The sequence below is a fragment of the Magallana gigas genome, chromosome 1, assembly GCF_963853765.1.
Source record: "Magallana gigas chromosome 1, xbMagGiga1.1, whole genome shotgun sequence".
Classification (NCBI taxonomy): Eukaryota; Metazoa; Mollusca; class Bivalvia; order Ostreida; family Ostreidae; genus Magallana; species Magallana gigas.
In genome coordinates, this window is record NC_088853.1 from 38,906,726 (window position 1) to 38,925,860 (window position 19,135).

Genomic DNA, 19,135 nt, shown 5'->3' on the forward strand with positions numbered 1-19,135 from the left:
GATCCCGGGCGTCATATACACCAGCCACAATTCACTATCTATTACCCCCCAGTTATTTGATGGGTTAATTGCCATCAGAAGCCTGTATTGCTCATCATATGTGACCCAACCCTGCGATTTTTCGGCCCCCAACCTAACGTCGTGCATGTATTTGAATAGTTGGTGTGTTTTGCTAGGGTGGGCTGTAAGATATATGCATGCATAAATGATAAAGGCATCTGTCCATTTCTCAATGGTTGTCAATCTATGATTGTGTTTGGGCTGGGCTATACTTTGGCCTTGGGAGTCCATTGACAATGTGGATAGTTGTAGCCTGTTAGCATCACGCACCAGCAGGGTGGCTAAATTAATGTATTCCCCATTGACAATTTTTTGTTTGGTTGCATTATCTACATGGTAACCTAAATCTACTTGGGTTGAATTGTTAATGACAGGTTGACTAAAGTTATTGCCAAACATTAAAGACTGAGACTGAGCACCAATGTTAGTACCTTGTGCCATTTCTGTCGATTCTTGCTGGGATGAGCCAATAGCATCTGTTGGTCCTGCCACGGTGACGGATGGCGCCACCATCATGGGTGCTGTGGAGGGCTGAGGGGAATGGGAAGCCACCATCTGATTTTGCACCGGAGGTTGCGCTACCTGTTCTGCTGCCGTACTGCTGCTTGCACGCCCTGCCCTCTCGGGCCTCTGTCGTCTCCGGCCCCCACGCTGGCTCCTCGTCGCTGACAAATCCGTTTTTCTTGTTTTGGGCATTTTGCTCGGAATAATAAGAAATAATTAAAATTAGCAAAAATAGTAAATACTTAACGGATAAAATGGAAGGTTTTTGAGTACATCTGCATTCCGTTCTGACTATCATACCCTCACGTGGTGTTCAGACGAACATAAATAAAAACCATGTCAATAATTCAATCAATCAAAAATCTTCATAAATTAAAACCATCCATCTATATTACTTCTGGCAGCGTACAACATTACCCAATATGAGTTGAATGCTTTGTTATAACAGCCATAAAAAAGCAAGATTATGTTAAAAATTATTTTAGCAAATTTGCAACGTCTTACCTAATCCACGATTGTTTTAGAAAGGGGATTGTTCTAGAAGGGAAGTAACTAATATAAAAACACCCGTTAAAACCCAACCCGATCGTACTCAAACTTTCCGGCTAATAGTTACTGAGATAAATGCGCATATCTGAGACAAGCTCCAATATGCGATAATATACGTCAATATTTCTTTTATTTATTTTCAAAACATTTGACATACTTCACAGATTGTAATCGTTTACTTCTAATACACGATAAACAAGCAAACACTTTAACTTTATTGAAAACAGAAAAGAGAAAACCTTCCGGAAATAAATGTATAATTTATAATGTTTCCATACAACTAACAGCAGGAAATTGTTCTAATTAGTTATTGCGAGCAATTTGATCATAGCCTGGCCTTTATACATCACGGAATTTAGTAATTAAGTGGTTGAAATTGTGTCATAAGTAATTAATCTCTCTCTCTCTATTTCTCTATCTCTTTCTCTCTCTGCTTGCAGACCTTCTAAATATATTCTATTGATAAAAATACCGTAACTATTACCCCTTTACACCTTAATTTTTCATAGAGGAAGTAATCAGTAACATTGTATCTCCAAATCTGTAATGATTAACGTTTGATTAGAAAACAAAACTCAGTTTAAGCAGCCTGATATTGAGGTATTTTCTTTTTTAGAAAGTGTGTTGATACATAAGGATTTGTTTATTTTATAAAACAAGTCAAAGTGAGACTATTGAAGAAATGGTATTCATGCAATATGTACAATTTTCAATACAATATATTTTAATGTTTCGTATCACAGAAAGGGCAAGGCGAAATATTTAGTGAATGGGATACAAACGTTATATAAAACGTTGACGATTCCCGTTTTACTCCTTTATTTCGTTTCAGTTTATATTTCAGTGCTATAAACTTTTTTTTTTGCAAAGTGATTTACGTTCAATGCATTCAACATAACATTTGTTGGATCCGATTGAAATATATTTACATACCATTTGTGTTTCATATACGTTTGTTTACAAAAAAAAATCATCAGACTTGTAAATTTATTATCCACGAGTGTACATGTACAATGAATTTCCGTTGTAAATTTAGGAACCATTGTTAAAAAGAAAACATATGTTGTAAAAATTAAGTATCACATTTAATGAAAAAAAAATAAAAAATATGAAATAGATAACAATTAATTTCAGTCGTAATAAAAAAAAATAAAATAGAATGGTGCTGCCCATGGTCAGATTTAATGTTTAAGGATTCGAGTAAAAAACTGATTAGTAAAGGCTGAAGAATGGCGATGTATTGTCTTGTTACACGTAAAGGGGCATGGTCATGATTTTAGCCATCTCTCTGTTTCTATTATTATTATTCACAATGCTTTACAAACACCTTAATAATGATCAATCCAAGTTTGTTTGAGAGAGAGAAGGAGAGAGAGAGAAAATAGATGTCTGTTAATGTTAGTGTACACTTCATTAGTAATCTGGACTAAAACATATAAGTATCGTTTGCAGTAACCAGTTAAACATTATGTATGACAATAAAGCTTACAGATTTTAGACTTGTAAACAAGCGATATGATTTTCTCAAAATCGAATTATTTCAAATAAATCTATGTTGGGTCCATAATCAATGTCTTACTCGGCTGATTATTATAATTGTCTTTATTATATTTATTTATTTAAATATTTATTATTAGTTTTTTTTTCTTCAAAATAATACATTGAGTATTTTGACTACTTTTCCGTTCATTCAACTTTCATCTTATTAAATTGTTGCATAACCAGTTATTCAGTGCACGTCTGTTTTTGCAAGGTACATGTACATGTATATGAACATGTACATAAAGAATTTCAATAGCATAATCAGATCACTGTGTACAAATAATGTAAGTCTATTGTTTCCACAGAAAATAAGAGTGCCTATGGCAAAATTAACCTCAAAAACATGAGATCGGTAATCAAATGCACAACCAATTACGTCACTTTAAGTCACAACTGTTTTTAAAGGTATAATACATGTACAACGTAAATAACAATTTAATACAATATTGTTTCGAATCTCTAAAATAAACGTGTATGATTAAAAGTTAATAGACAAAAACAATAACAATAATAATAATTCTCTTATTATGACCCCGTCATTTAGGTAGCTAAGCACAGTTTCGTATTAAATCAAGGGCGCTTTCCCCCCGTCAAAAGCATGATGAGTAGGGCTTTTCGTGCTGGTTTTATGCGGTATACATGGATTTTTTTTTTATGTATTCATTAGACAGCTGATGTATATGTAACACGTGTGTACAACATTTCTCTATAGGGGTCATCTTTGTGTGTCCCTCATGTGATGACGTGGCGATAACGTCATATAGAAAACTGTGTTTTACTGCGGGTTGTGGTTGCCCTTTTACATTTTGATAAAGCTTTAAATTGCATGTGAGATTCGTCTTAACACTAGTGACAATTATATGCCAACATTTCAGCTTTTTACTCTAACAGCGACAACAGATTTTTTTTTTAAATTGAAGCCTTAAGCGCACACAATTCACATGAAATAAAATAGGGCATTGGTATCTAACTAACTAACATATGCGGATTCTCAATTTTGATCTCTCTTGAGTATGCAAAAAAACAAACAATTTATTATTTTTGTTAAAATTAAAACAATCTTCTACCAGAAGACTTGTCATTGTTTCCTGAATTTGAGAAAAATTTAAACAATAAAGAAAAAACAAAAAACAAAAGAAAAAGAAACAACAAGAACAAAAAAAACAACAACCCCAAAATAAGTTGTTCTTCGCATTATCGTTAAAGTTCAACGGTAAACTCTATTACTAAAGAGAAATCATGATTCACATATAAACTCTATGTTAGTTTACATGCTTTCATTTTAATATTTCCCACCTATACTTCAAGTTTTTTTTTATTAAATCTAAGAAGGCGTCAATAAAGCAATTTATATTTTTCTATGAAGTTCCTTTTATAGAATATAAAAAAACACAATGTATGTGCTACACCTTTTTTGATTACAAAAAAACCCCAAGTAACTTTATTTATTTTACGACAATCGATAAGCAAGTTTTACAACTAATATTAATTTCTTTCGTTGTCACGGATTACAAACAATCTACTATTATAAAAACTTTAAAAAAGAACACAAGTAGTTAAAACATAACACTTGACAAATACCCAAGCCACATGCGGTTGGGCGTGACTAATTATGTCAGTGTAATCATTAAATTTCAATGTGATTTAATTGGGAGCTCAGAGAGTTTAACAAGCTACTTATGAGTGTTTAGCACGTCAAAAGTTGTGACACTTGAGAAGAAGCAATATCTCAATTATAAGAGCGAGGTGCGCTTGAAAAAAAATATATTGACAGTAGAGTAAATATAAACTGGTGTCGTTATGCTGTGTTTTTGAAATAAAACCCACCTAAAAGTATTTTTTTTTTCACATGAACAATGTACACATACTCATTATTAGCATTTTGTAAAATTCAATCCGGTTTAAAGTTTGTATTATGAAATAATGTCTATGTATGTAAGGCTATAATACTTTAATAGTTCATAGAATCTAGAAAGTTTAGTTGATTTAACATTCCTAAATAATTAAAATGATTTCATTAACCCTGTAACCATAATGCACATGAATGTACAGTGACAAAGCCATAGTGCGGTTACTTAGGTGACCGATAAGGTCCATGGCATAATATTTTATGGTGACCTAGAACTTACAAAAAATTATTAAAGCTCAATGTCAGGACATAATTGTGTCAAATTTCAGCTTTTAATCATTTTCCATGACAGAAAGTGTCCTATAATTATAAATATATGCATTTTCTTTACAGTTTCCATGAATTTGCCCACATGAATTTGATTCAGTTTCATGACACACCCTCATGTCGCAAGCAATAATTGTGTGAGGTGGGAACGACCAAAGTTTCTTCATAAGAAAGGTAAAGAGCAGAGACATTTTTTTCTTTCCAATGACATTGAACTATCCCAAATAACCATGGTTCGAATCAAAACATACCTTAAGGTCATAAACAATATTTGTGTAAAAACTCCCAATGATTCTCAATTAAAAGAATAAGGATCAAACACGATTGCACGGACAGACGGACGGACAAACATGCGAACAAGGCGATTCCTACTTGTATAACCCCCTCCGCCCTTCTAAAAAATAAAACGATATAAAAACTAAACAAGGAATGTTAGTGTAAATAGTTTCAATTCACACATGGTTTATGAGTTTGGTGATTTTTTATTCAAAGTTTACGTGTGTTCAAACTACTTTGCGAGTAATTAAGTAAACTCTCCGAAGGAAATCCTTTGCAACTAGAAATCGAGAGCTAGTATTGTTCTTTTGGCATGTGTTGCACGTTGTAACCAATTCAAAAGGTTCTCAGAGTACGATGTGCAGAGAATCAGACGTTGTTTTGCTAAAAGTCAAGAGGGTCGTTAAAAAATAGTAATTTCGAACAGTGAAAAAAAAAACTTTGTCAGGGTATGAATGAACGGCATACTAAAATAATCCGAATTCTTAAGTCTAAAAATCTGATAAAGAATACCCCCATTTAACCGATACTTAAACATATTTAGATTGTAATTTGAGTTTACTATATACTTCTGTAAAGTGTTTAACTTTTTGACATTTAGTCAAAGAAATGAACCAGTGCATGCATGTTATATCATTAATATGTACAATGAGATCGTTCCTAAACAATGCCGTTTTGATAAAATGTACACTGATGTTATGAAGACTACAAATATTTATTTGTTAGAAAAAAACGCTCAAATGCATGTGCCCCCATGTTAAAACAAAGTCTTTTTCTAAACCTCTTAATATAAATACTACCCGACCAAGTGTTATTGATATTAATGAATAAAATACAAAATCATTAAAACTAATAGCAAATACATGTATAAATAGTTTTATAATGCCTTTAGAAACATATACATGTTTTCTTAATACATGTAACTACAATGTACTACTAAGGAATATCGGGGTTCAGAGAATTTTTAAAAAGTACGTTCTTCTAATTGTTCTTCTTTGCATGTCTTTAGACGTTAGTTTTCAATGTTGACGTACGTGTTCCAATCTTATATCAAATGCAATCAACATAAGTATATTTAAAACTAACAAACAACAACAAACAGGTTGGCCTAAATTATACAATGATTCATTTCCCACAAAGTCATTTAATTGGCTATATCCGTTTTTGTAATATTTGATCTGATAAAGCAGACCGTGGAAAGGAAAGGCTAGAACAAAAACAAGTTTGAATTGTTTTGTTATATCATTTTATATGATAATAACATCAATTTGTTCATTTACATCATTGTCTCTGATATTAATATGATAAAGCAGACCGTGGGAAGGTAATCCACAAAAGTGGAAACAACGGAAACAATTAAAATCGTTCTCTTATACAATTTTTTCATTTTATGCAAAACTGGCAAGTTAAATATAAATAATGGCTTCAGTCCGTGATACGTTCTTCTTTACCATTTTTGCCTTCGCCTACCGTTCTCTTATCGTGTGTTCAGCTTTCGCTCACCATACGTTCATCGTTCACAGTTTTGAACTCTTATCTCCGCTCTGCTTGTGCTCACCGCTCATTAAGCGTTCACCATGCGCTCAAAACGTATTTTGTCAAATGCAAGAAATTCCATTTTGTTTTAAATACAATATAATCCTTTCAGTTTCGTTGAAAAATGTTATTAAATACATATTATTACCTCATAGTTTTTTCGTGTTTTGTTTTTGTAAATCATGAGAACAAATACATGTTTAAACAGCATCGATATTTACATATATGCAGTAGTATTTTGAAAGAATCGATTTCATTTAAATCACTATTTTGTAAACAAAGGACACATTATTTTATGACACCTTTGTAAGCATTTAACTTGGAAACAAAGTAATTTGAAAATAAGTGAAACAGTTATCAATACATGATGTCTTTAGAACGTATTTAAATGCATGCAATCTGTTGAAATGTAAAAGCAAACTCAAATTCCAATTACTTTTTATCATTTATGCTAAAAAAAAGTTTGTGTTTAAACCCATTCCTGCTTTTTATGTCAATATTTCCCTTTTTTATTTGCAAATCTTTTGACTTATCGAGCACAGATTGTGATTGTTTACGCTTAATACACAATAACAAGGAAGCACTTAAAAAATAAACTGAAACCTCAGGAAATTCAAGTATAATTTATAATACATCTAACAACAGGAAATTGTTGTTATTAATAACTGCGAGCAATCTGATAAAAACCTGACCTTTAGATTTCACAAAAATAAATGAATGAGTGGTTTTAATTGTGCCATATTAATAAACAAACATGATGTTACATATTATAAAAAGGACAAACCGATATATCTGCAGGGGGGTTCAAACGTTATTTCGAACGTTAAAGATTCCTTTTCTTATTTGTTTCCATATTGCAGTGATCCATATTCAATCTACTTAAAATAACATTCGTGGGATCTGCTTGCAATATGTTTACATCCCATTATTTCATAAACTTTTATTTACAAAAATGATATCGTCAGACTTGAAAAAACCTAAAAACAAAGATTATACACGAGTGTATAATGAATTGTCATAGTAAATGTTTTAATCATTTTATTATTCACAATGCTTTAGAAACGTATTTATTATGATCACCCGGAATTTGCTCGTCAGTTGGTGAGCTATAAGCAAAGAAGAAACTTTACAAATCTTTGACGTATTCCAGTAAAACATTTTTATTCGTCAAGTTGTTTTTTCTATCATTCAGTTAAAGCATAAAAACACTTTCTTATGTTTATCACTTTCATTTTAGGTCTCAGAAGTGCAATTTTCACTTCAACACTAAAAATGCATCCACAAATATTACTTTGCTGTTTTAACATAACAAAGAACTGTGAGCTCTTTATCTTGTATATAACTCAACAACTGCACTCACATGTTAGTTAACAATTAGAATGCCTTACTTAAGCGTTGTAGACATTTCATCGAATAAAATGACAAAAATCGGGATCACGTCCCTTTAAACCGGAGAGTTAGTTTTAGACAACTAAATCATTAATATACTTTCTTATGTAATTGCACACATTATGGTTTGGTTTTTTTTATTGTTAAAAGTATACAAAAACAAATGCTTCTCTGATTTCGAAATGATAGGTTAATTAAGTGTTTAAAAATGATTGAATTAAACATTTAAACATGTAAATGAGGTTAGGGGAAACTTGTTTTAACTGGACTTGTCAATTAATCTGGATTTAATGATTTAATGATAAGTTCAAATAAGTTGAAGACAACAATAAAAACATTTCAAATTATTTTTTGCATGACCCCTAAAATAAAATTGTAGTGCAAACCGCTGCCAAAAAATGGACTAATAGTTAAATTGTTGATTTTATTTTGTTTAACTCGTTACATGTGAAGTAATAAATGTAGATATTATCTCAACTCTAAAAAACAAAGTCATCAACACTATAATATATAGTTCATCATACAGATAAAATGAACTAGTTCTTTATATGTGCAAGTACCCATCATCCTCCAGTGACAACAATTGATGAGTTATTGTGCGGATACGAGATCATTAGGTCATGATATGATTAGTGGAAGAGCCATTTCCAGTCTGCAGACTGTTTGCTTCACATACAGGCAGGATATGAGAATTTGAGAGAATCCGACCCGTAAAGAAATGAAACTGAATGATTTATTTTCGCACTAATCGCATAAATGGAAAGTCAGTGAAAAGTTACAATATTGCATTTTTTTTCTAATAGAAGGAAACAACAAAACCTTACAAGCTAGAATGAAGTAAAAAAAAAGATCAGTGCAACTAAAAAAACAAACACTTGAAAACTGTATATGAACATGCCACTTTAATATCTTTATCACAATAAAACAAAGAAAGATAAATTTAAAAACGCATGACAGAAAATTTATTAAATGTAAATGCACTTAAGTTTACATCGTAGATGTCCTGATTAAGTTATTTCAGTAAGTATTAAAGCTCTGACAGGTTCACAGTATATTTCCTAATGTTTGCTTTGAAAACACTATGTTGTTTTGCAGACTCCTTCTCTGGTTGGTGACTTTTTCCGTGATTATGTTGTAATGAACAGGTACTTATATCAAACTACAATGAAATTTATTATACAAAAACTAATTTTTCTTGCTAATAAAAACAATGCAGAGTCAAGTTATCATATAAAGACTTTGCATTCCCCCCAAAAAACCCAAACATACAGGTCTTTGGTGCGGAAGATATGTATCTAAAATTAATAACTGATATAATGGCTTTTCAAAGCATTAGGATAGTTCTTTCGTTTTTCTTCATTTAGTTTTCCAGTAATTTTGAAATAAGGCAACATGTTAGTTTACTTAAGGCTGAACATCAGGTGAAATTACAGTTAAAGCTAAGAACAAACAAATGCTATGGTTTGACTAGTTATAAGAAAACCGATTTTACGGGAAAAACTATCAAGATTGAATTCGTAGACTGGGATAAAAACCAAACATGACATATATTTCAGAAAAATAAAGTAAATCCGATAAATCGGAATAAAAAATGACATCATAAATGACATATGAAAAAAAAAACCTGATAGAAAATCGCGAAACTTAAAATCTGGATTGAAAATGGTTTTAAGATATATTTGTTCAACTATTAACTTAAATACAAATCATATAAAATATATGTTTACTGACCTTGGTTTAAGTAAGCTGCAATTTAATCCTGATACTTTCAAAAATCCTCTTTCCATACATGGGTCGTACTTTTTTCATTGTAACAAAATATATAAAGTTTTCTTCCTCTTGAAATACTTTTAAAAAAACCCACATATCTTGCCAAATAAACATAAATTCACCATGCAAACCTCCTCACTTAAAAAGTCTCCGAACAGTCTTTATTGTTTTAATTACCCACCGATTAATCGTTGTAATTTTTTCTTTGCTTATCAAAATATTTAAATAATTATTAAATACTTAAAATGTTTAGTTACGTAAGCAAAACTGGATACATATACCAGTGTTACATATATTAATAATATACCAAAATCAAAAAACAATAATGTAAATGTTTCTCAAAGCATTATGCAAATAACAATATGCATGCAACAAAGACTATGTTGTGTTCAAATTTAAAGAGAAACAACATAAATTAAGTCGAAATCACAACATAACAAACGAATTTGCAACGCAATTTTTGACTTTTATCTTGATTCGTAAATAAAGTCAAAATGATAAGCTTTCGTCATTGCAATAATTTCCGATGTGCTGTTGTGCTGTTACTGTAGCATATGCATGTATACTCACATGTTTTACATTTGTCCCCTTTAAAACCAACATCACATACGGTTACGCAAGTTCCATTGACATTGGAGCATTGGCTTTCATTACGACAGTGTCCACATGTTTCATTACATCCCATACCATACCATCCTCTGTCACATTCTTTAATATAATACACACATGAAAATCAAAGTGCTGTGTCTCATTTTCATATCAAAAAAAAAATTTTTGAGCAGTGTATTGAATGTTATATCTACATATATTAGCCAAACAAAATAAATCAAAAACCTAAGTTTTTTAGCTATTATTTTTAACCATTTACAAATTTTACATAAACATAATCGATAAACAACCATTATATCTTAATATGAAGACTTAAAAAAATTAATTGCTATACTAGACAGCCCCTGTTCTCAATACTACTAAAAAACTTCTGTTCGCCAGCCAAATGAAACGAAACACATAAAGAAGCGTTTCCTTTAATGAAATTTGAGAGTAAGTCGTAGAGTTATAAGCAAGATACATGGCTCACGATTCTTTGTCATGTAAACAATGATTATGCCTTGTTTTTGTTTACATAGGTTAAATATTCCAGTTGAAATCTTTGTCAAGCTGATTTGTATATCTGTTAATTCATCTTAAGCATAAAGAAATAGTTTTTTGGGGGGTTAACACATTCATCTTATGTCTGAAACTTGATTTTTTACTCCAACATTAACAAAAGGTTTGTATACATTGCAAAGAATTGCAAACTTTGTAACTCAGGTATAACTCAACAATTGTGTTGTCGCATTAAGTTAATGTGTCGCATAATTTATTTATAATTGGTGTTAAATTTATTTTAGATATTGTTGAACATATAGGTTTGCTTAAAAAGTTTCCGTTCCAAACATAAGATATTATGAACACTACCTCCGTTGCAGTGATAATCTCTCCAGCCAGGAATGCATCCAGAGTCTCAAACGCCATTCACATTATTACATCCGGCACATGTGGCATTGCATCGTTCAGTACATTTAGTTCCAAATTAGCCAAAAGGACATGCTAATTAAAAGAAACCCAGAAAATAATTTTTACACAATCAACCAGCTGTATCCAACTTAGATTTTTTTTTATAACTTGTAACAACATAGTGCAGATACACCACCTTCATGAACTGCAGTTACCCAATCGTGTGTAAAGTTTGTTAAACATTTGAAAATAGATGACCTTTGTAGAAGAATTCACAATCAGCATTCCAACATTATGACAAAAACTGCCTAATGAAGCTTAAAAGGATACATAGTTCTTTATTAAAAAAACAAACTACTGTTTTTGTTTTTTTTGGTTTTGTTTTTTTGTTTTTTTGTTTTGTTTTTTATTTCAGTTTCATCTCAAACTGGATTTGCCAAATTATGTTATATCAACAAATTCTGCATTGAAAAATCATACCGGTATAAAACTTGATAACTGATACAGCAAAACTGGTTCTCTGTTATAGTAGTAATTGGTTACATGTGAATTAGGAATTTGTAAGAAATATAGCAGCGAATAACCTCTAAAACAGTCAACTGATAGTACTTCAAACTGTCGTACGTTTTATAATCGATAGGACCATTATTTACAAATAAAAAATATGTTTGCAAAACAAAGATTTGAGCTTGTTTTTATCTCACCACGTTGCTTTATACGTCAACATGCAACTAGATACGCCTCTGACAAATCAAAATTTGAAACAATTATATTTCCCGAAAAGTTTGTTTATTTTTACTGTCCACTGGCGAGGACTTTTGAATGTTGACGATTATCGAGTTATTATTGTAAACACCTCTCAAATTAGATGTAGTTTAGCGTGGGGATCTACATGCACAAACAGGATTCAAAACTAAAACTCCCAAATAAGTGACTTGGTTTTTTTCTTCTTTTTGTAAGGCAATGAACACTCCATTTAATAAATATTGGTGCAGTCACCATTAAAAAAATGTATCTTTTTTCTTTAAATTTGCAGTTTACAACATTCTTTCAGGGATTAATACTTTGCGTTAAATTCCATCAACAAGATCTTTTATTTATTTCATTACTGTCGTAAATTCTAAAAAGCGTTCGTTATATACGGCAGCTTTCTTTGGGTTTATAGAAGGGCTTTACTTGGACATAATAGAAATTCTCTATAAAAGTCTGTTTGTTACATTCCACAATTGCTGTAGGAAAAGGTTACCTAACTGCACACTTACAATACTTTTCAAACATTTGTGAAACTTTCAAAAGTCAGTACTGGAACTACTGTGAAAATTATTGAAGATCTTTAAAAGGGGTACAATTTTTGTGGTTTACTAAATTTTACAGGTTAGCGGGGCGTTATTTCGTGCATTGTATTATACATATAGGAGGATGCTATTTCGTGGATGAGAGTTACCCATAAATATCACACAAATTGAACCACCACGAAATAAAGTAATTCCATGGTAATAAGCAATTTTCAATTATTGGTGTTTTTGAGGTCAATACGGTGGTTCAGATACCCGAGAAGTACAATATTCTCCGATCCTGAGGCGATGTAAATATTGTACTTCTAGGGCTGCTAAATCATCGTATTGGTGGGAAACAATCCAGCAAATATATTTTATTACATGATTTATTGACTAATTGAGACAAACATATTAAATTGAGAGTTATCAAGGGAAGTTTGAAGCTATAGCTATTTCATTGGACGATCTATGTATGTCCAATGTAGCGAAAATCAAATGTTAATTTGACATTTTAGGTCACAACAAGAAGGATATAACGTTCTTTGTTTTTTTCTAGATTGTTGGATATCAGCCAATCAGAGAACTACGAATTAATCAATCATATAATAAAACATTTTTTTTTGTTTAGACTCGAATGTGTTTTTAAATGAAAGAGTTCAGTGTATTTTTTTTTTTAATTTTCATTTAAAGATAAGGACATACATGCGTATGAATTATTATATACAATTAACAAAAGTGCACACGTTTATAAATGTCTAGTATGATTGCTTCAGAATAAAACATATATAATTTCAATATATAAACAAAATTATGCTATGTATATTAACCATTTTAACAGGTTTTATTAACAACACTGGTTGTACTCTATTGTGAATTAAAAAATAATACATAAAGAGTAACATAAATTGTTCAGCAGGTATCATGTATGATACGAAAGAAAGAAATACTGGTGAAAAAAAAATCTATTTAAATAATTAGTCAGTGTCATATATTGCATGAGAGAGTGTGTGGCTAAAAGGGCGGTCTGAACCTTCTTTCAAAAACTAAGCACGTTTAATCCAAACAGTAGAGAACATGTAAAAGGCACCTAACACCTTCTTGTCTAACAAAATATCACTTGAACCTTAAGGTAATCAATTGAAGATAATATTATTGATAAATGTAGTGGGTAGATAACATGAAACATAATAAGTTAGTCTAAGATTCCTAATCCCTTTAATATCTGACCCTGAAAAAACTTCATTTGATTTAGATGAGCTGTACATATAAAGGTTTCTTCACCTCGCTAGCGCCCTCTTTAACACAATATCTTATATTGGTCTGTTTTAATAAATATCAGGATATATGTGCCATAGCGATCATTTTCAAGAATAACATACAGTACCGATCAGACTCAACCTAACAGAAAGTAAACCCCAACTAAACACTGGGTTTACTTTCTGGGTTTACTCTGGGTCTACTAAAGTGGACCCATAGTAAACCCAGAGTAAACTCCAAGTAAACCCAGAGTGGACACAGAGAGTAAACCCAGATCAGAACAATACCCTGAAAGCAGCTACATGTGTATTCGGAATATACAAGGGGCAAGAATTACAAGCAGTAGGATGATAAGATAAAATACAAGTCTGCTTCACACTTCAATGCGTATAGTTCACTCCAAGAGCAATTCTCAAGTAAACCCAAAGTAAACTCTAAGTGGACCCAAATTTTCAAAAGGTAAACCCAAAGTAAACCCAGAAAGTAAACCCGGGGTTTAGTTTGGGTTTACTCTGGTGTTAAACCCAGAAAGTAAACCCGGGGTTTAGTTTGGGTTTACTCTGGTGTTAGGTTGGGTCTAATCGGTAATGTATACCTAATTGTCGCTGATAATTGGAAAAAAAAATATGTTATTTACAGAAGGTAAAACTCAAATCTGACCATTCAAGGTTATTTTTACTACAACAGAAACACAAGATAGACGTTCTTAAACAATTGAATACTAAAGTGCACACAGATCTGGATATACTCTTTGGTAATAAGCAATCTCTGTGTGAAATGAGAACGTCCAGGTTTTTTGGGGTTTTTTTGTGGGGGGTTTTTTTTTGGGGGGGGGGGGTTTCAAACGAAAGGTAAAACCAGGAACAATTTATTGTTTCCAGTCTTTTTAATCAAATTTATAATATCATGCATATGCTTTTCTTAAAACATGAGAAAGCTCAGACTTGAAGAGCAACCCTGCAACATGTACTTTGAGTTATGTTTCTATCAAGACCACACAGCTTATTTGTCTGTATGGTTAAGACAGCGATCTCCTTAAAGTAAACTCCTCGAACGAAATCCCTTGCAAATAGAAAACAAGAACCAGTATTGGTATTACTTCAAGTGCTGTCCGATGTAAGCCTTTCAAAAGAGGCTTAGATTACGATGTGCAGAGAATCAACCGTTGTTTTACTACAGGTCAAGAAGACCATTATAAAAAAAATAACTTCGAAATATAAATGAATATTTGTCAAAGTATGACTGAATGACATATTTAAATAATCCGGAGTCTAAAAATCTGATAACACATGAACTTATTTTAACGATATGTAAAACTCTTTCAGTAATGTAGTCAAACAACGAAACAGACCCAGAATACGGTAAAAACTTCTAAAACATGCTTGAAATATCATTTATATGAACAATGAGATCCTGAAAACACTGCCGATGTGATAAAATATAAACTAATGGTGATAAGACATTTAAATAAAGAAACACTTTATTAGATGTTTTTCCATATTTAGGAAATATTTTTCGAATTTCCTCTTTCATTTAATATAATTTACACCTGATCAAAGTGTCAATATTGATTAATAAAATACACATGAATTAAGACTAATAATAAATTCATGCATGAATACTAGTAGTTTTAAATGTGTTTAGGTACATAAACATGTTTTCTTAATTACTAAGGATTACAAAACGATCTATACAGATTATCAATGTCCAAGCACTTAGAAAAACTGCGTATCTAATTCATTTGTCTTTGCATGTCTTTGAACATTTATTTTTAATGTTAAACGCACATGTACGTATTCACACCAACATCGTGTTTCCAATGGTTTGCTAATATATTTTTTTTTATATATAAAATCATGGAATATTATTTATTCATTCAACAGAGCAACATTTAAAACACAAAACAACAAACACGTGCTCCCATGCTATTACTGCTCTATTTCACATAGAGTCATTTTCATTGGCTATATCCGTTTCTCAAACATTTGATCTGATAAAGCAGATTGGGAAAAGCAAATGCATGAACGTAGAAAGGCTATAACACTAACAAGTTTAAATTGTTCAATTATTTTGTTACATCATTTCAAGTGATAGCATTCATTTGTTGATGTATATCCTTGTCCCTATTATTAATTGATAAATCATACAGTGATAATTAAATGAATTAAGGTGGAAACATCGGAAACACTAACAAGTTTCAATTGTTCAATTATTTTGTTATGTCATTTTGAGTGATAACATCCATTTGTTCATGTAAATCTTTGTCTCTGATATTAATAAGATAAAGCAGACCGTGCAAATAAAATGAATTAAAGTGGAAGCATGGGAAACACAATTTTCTCTTATATAATGTATCTATTTTTTATGCAATAATGACAATTAGTAAAAAACAACCCTGATGTCAAGTTAAACATAAATGATGGTGTCTGTCCCTGATACTTTCTACTTTACTATCTGTGCAATTGCCTATCGCTCTCTTACCATACGTTCATCGTTCAGAGTTTTGAGCTCTTCACTCCGCTCCATTTGTGCTCACCGTTCATTGAGCATTCACCGTGCGCTCATAGTGCGTTCATTAGGCGCTCAGCAACCGTTCATCGTTCGCTCAACACGCACGTTTAATTCATCTTCATTGCCACTCGGAACTTCGAAGTGGAAAGACCATTCAAGAGAACGTGAAAACAAAAATGGGCATGCATTTTTAATAACAAAAAAAAAGATATTTAAAACAGAATGAATGTCGTTTTGTTTAAAATAGCATTAAAAGGATCGGCAGTAAGTAATAAATTCATTATGAATTGATAAGTCTGAAGTCTTTATTTGAATGAAGACACCTCTGTGTGATCAAACTTCGCTGTGAAAAGTACCGATCACCGAGAGATTATCTCGACATTTTACTATCACACGTGAAACTGTTGAGAAACAAAAAATTAAAATATATTTTAAAAGTTACTTTATAATTTGTGATCGTGTTTGCAATCCGTGCGCGTTCTGTATGCACTCACCGTTCACCGTTAATAACCGCTAACAAAATTTCGTTCACCGTGCAGAAAACGTCACCAGTCGCTCACCCGGGGACAGTTTCAGTGATTCCAACCAGATATTATCGTTTCTAGACTAAAAATCACAGGAATACAACTATTCCATTAGTCGTGGTACTAAACAAACATAAATGTAGGAAAAGTATTCAAATTTTAATATGTTTGTATTATAGCTATAAACAGAGTATTAAAAAATGTTTCAAAAATATTACAAATTGTGATTAATAGAATCATTCATTTTTACGAGTGTGGGATAGTGAAATTCCACCGAGGGGACAAGATTCACTGTCTAGGACGAGGCAAACACAAAAGAACCTTGAATCATTCATGGCATTTGTTTGCAAAAACCGTACAATGATATTTGTTTGGAAAATGTTGTAATGTTGGAAAAAAACACAATTAACGCAAACAGATTGATCACACTTTAAATTAAAATCCCGTTTAATCAAAGGGTATAATGTTAAATGAATAGTTAATTATTGTTGAATAGTTTATATCTTAATACACTCACCATAAACCTCTACCTCACACAGTGCAATTCTAACAACACTCAAATAATCGTCAGGGTAAACAACCCCTGATATTCTCTCGTTGTAGTAGATGATATATTAGCCATGAACAAAACAGTCCGTAGTGAAGGCAGAAGGAAATGTGCTTTTTGTGTAAATATCATCCTTGAAACACAACCTTCCGTGTAATATATCCGTTGTATTGGAAACATACACAGAAAACCCAAGATACAGGTCTGCATAGAAACCTGTAAAAAATCAATGATTTGACGTAAGGGTCAAACAAACTCCCAGAAGCTTTTGTCTTATTTTATCCAATATATTACTGAAATTAGTGTAGTATAAATGTCTTTTGTTTTGTATTACATTGAAAAACAACCCTTACAGAAAATGAATGAATCAGCCTCAGTCTCAAATCTATGCTATATAAATATATATGTGTATACTCATTTCGTTTGTTCGTGTGTACAATGCCACTAGGTCCTAATCTTCGAGTTAAATAGCATTAAGATAATACATTTGCAAAAGTATTGCTATGAATGTGACTATACCTTTTAAGTCATCCTTCATAAAGTAGATGGTAATGTGATGGATGCTGTGGATACTAATCAGGTTCACCCACCAGATAGCGGTTTGTTTGTACAGTGATATCGCACATTTACCACCCTCCCAGGTCAGCTCAGATTTGCGTCCGTCTACAGCATTGCTGGCGTCATATGTCACATCCTCTCGTATTAATGGGTTTTGCTGGTATGCTGGCTTGTGTAAGCCGATGTTAACTATCAATACACACAGGCAACACATATTTACCACATATTATTACAGACATTAAATGACAGGATTATCATTTACAAATGAATGATACGATTAAGATACATGTAGGGGCATAAATAGTGTGTGTGTGTTTTTTTTTTTTAATTGTTCGCCGTATTTTTTGTATGTATGAAATTATATGACATAATGCATTAAATAAAATTTCGGTAAAATCGCACATCTTCTTAATACACCAAAACATTCTTTAAAGCACAGTACATTACCCATTCTTTACACAATCACGCTATTTCATTATTATTTTTTAGTTTTGTTTGATTTATTGATTTATTATTATTTTTTGTTTTTGCAGAATACCCTTATAAAAGATTTAAAAAAAAAGAAATTGCAATAAAATGATAAAGTTTAGGTAAACAATCTCAGTATGATTTTTGATTTAAAAGAAAAAATATCAACAATATGCTTGGAAAATTAGATATACAACTAAACTATAATAGTGTTAAGTTATAAAAAAAAAACTTGATTAAAATGTACAAACTTTGATATAAAACAACTGCAAAGTTAAAAAAAAATATGTTTATATAATCTCACCATAGCATTTTGAAATCGTCAACACCCCCATGTACAAAAACAACGATAACATAGCTAAAAGGAAAAACAAAGAGTGAAGTTTAACAACACGGTACAAAAAAAAAATAGCTGAATGAAAAATATATCTCATATACATGTAATATGATTTACAGGAAATTACATAAATTAACAAAACATAAGGACACAAATACTAGTATCAATCCAAATCAAAGTACAGCTTACTCCACTTATATTGAAATCGTTTATTTTGAAATTCCGCTTATTTTGAAATAGAAATAAATCCCCAGTTTTTGCCTTTCTTTGCATTGATTTAACGGGTATAATGAAATCAGCAATTTTGAAATATTGCTTATACTGAAGCCACTGATCGGTCCCCATAGGTAATAATTA

General features: G+C 31.5%; 1 long non-coding RNA gene across 2 annotated transcripts; it reads right to left on the reverse strand.

Annotated features, from left to right (window-relative positions):
* Positions 1-8,934: 8,934 nt before the first annotated feature.
* LOC136273767 (uncharacterized) lies at positions 8,935-18,849 on the reverse strand. Of its 2 annotated transcripts, XR_010711998.1 has the most exons (6): positions 18,746-18,849; positions 17,935-18,162; positions 17,386-17,631; positions 11,261-11,392; positions 9,764-10,510; positions 8,935-9,191 (listed from the first exon to the last, which is right to left on the reverse strand). It is a non-coding gene; the product is annotated as an uncharacterized lncRNA (long non-coding RNA). The 2 variants fall into 2 exon arrangements; XR_010711997.1 differs by having other exon boundaries at positions 8,935-10,510.
* Positions 18,850-19,135: the final 286 nt, after the last annotated feature.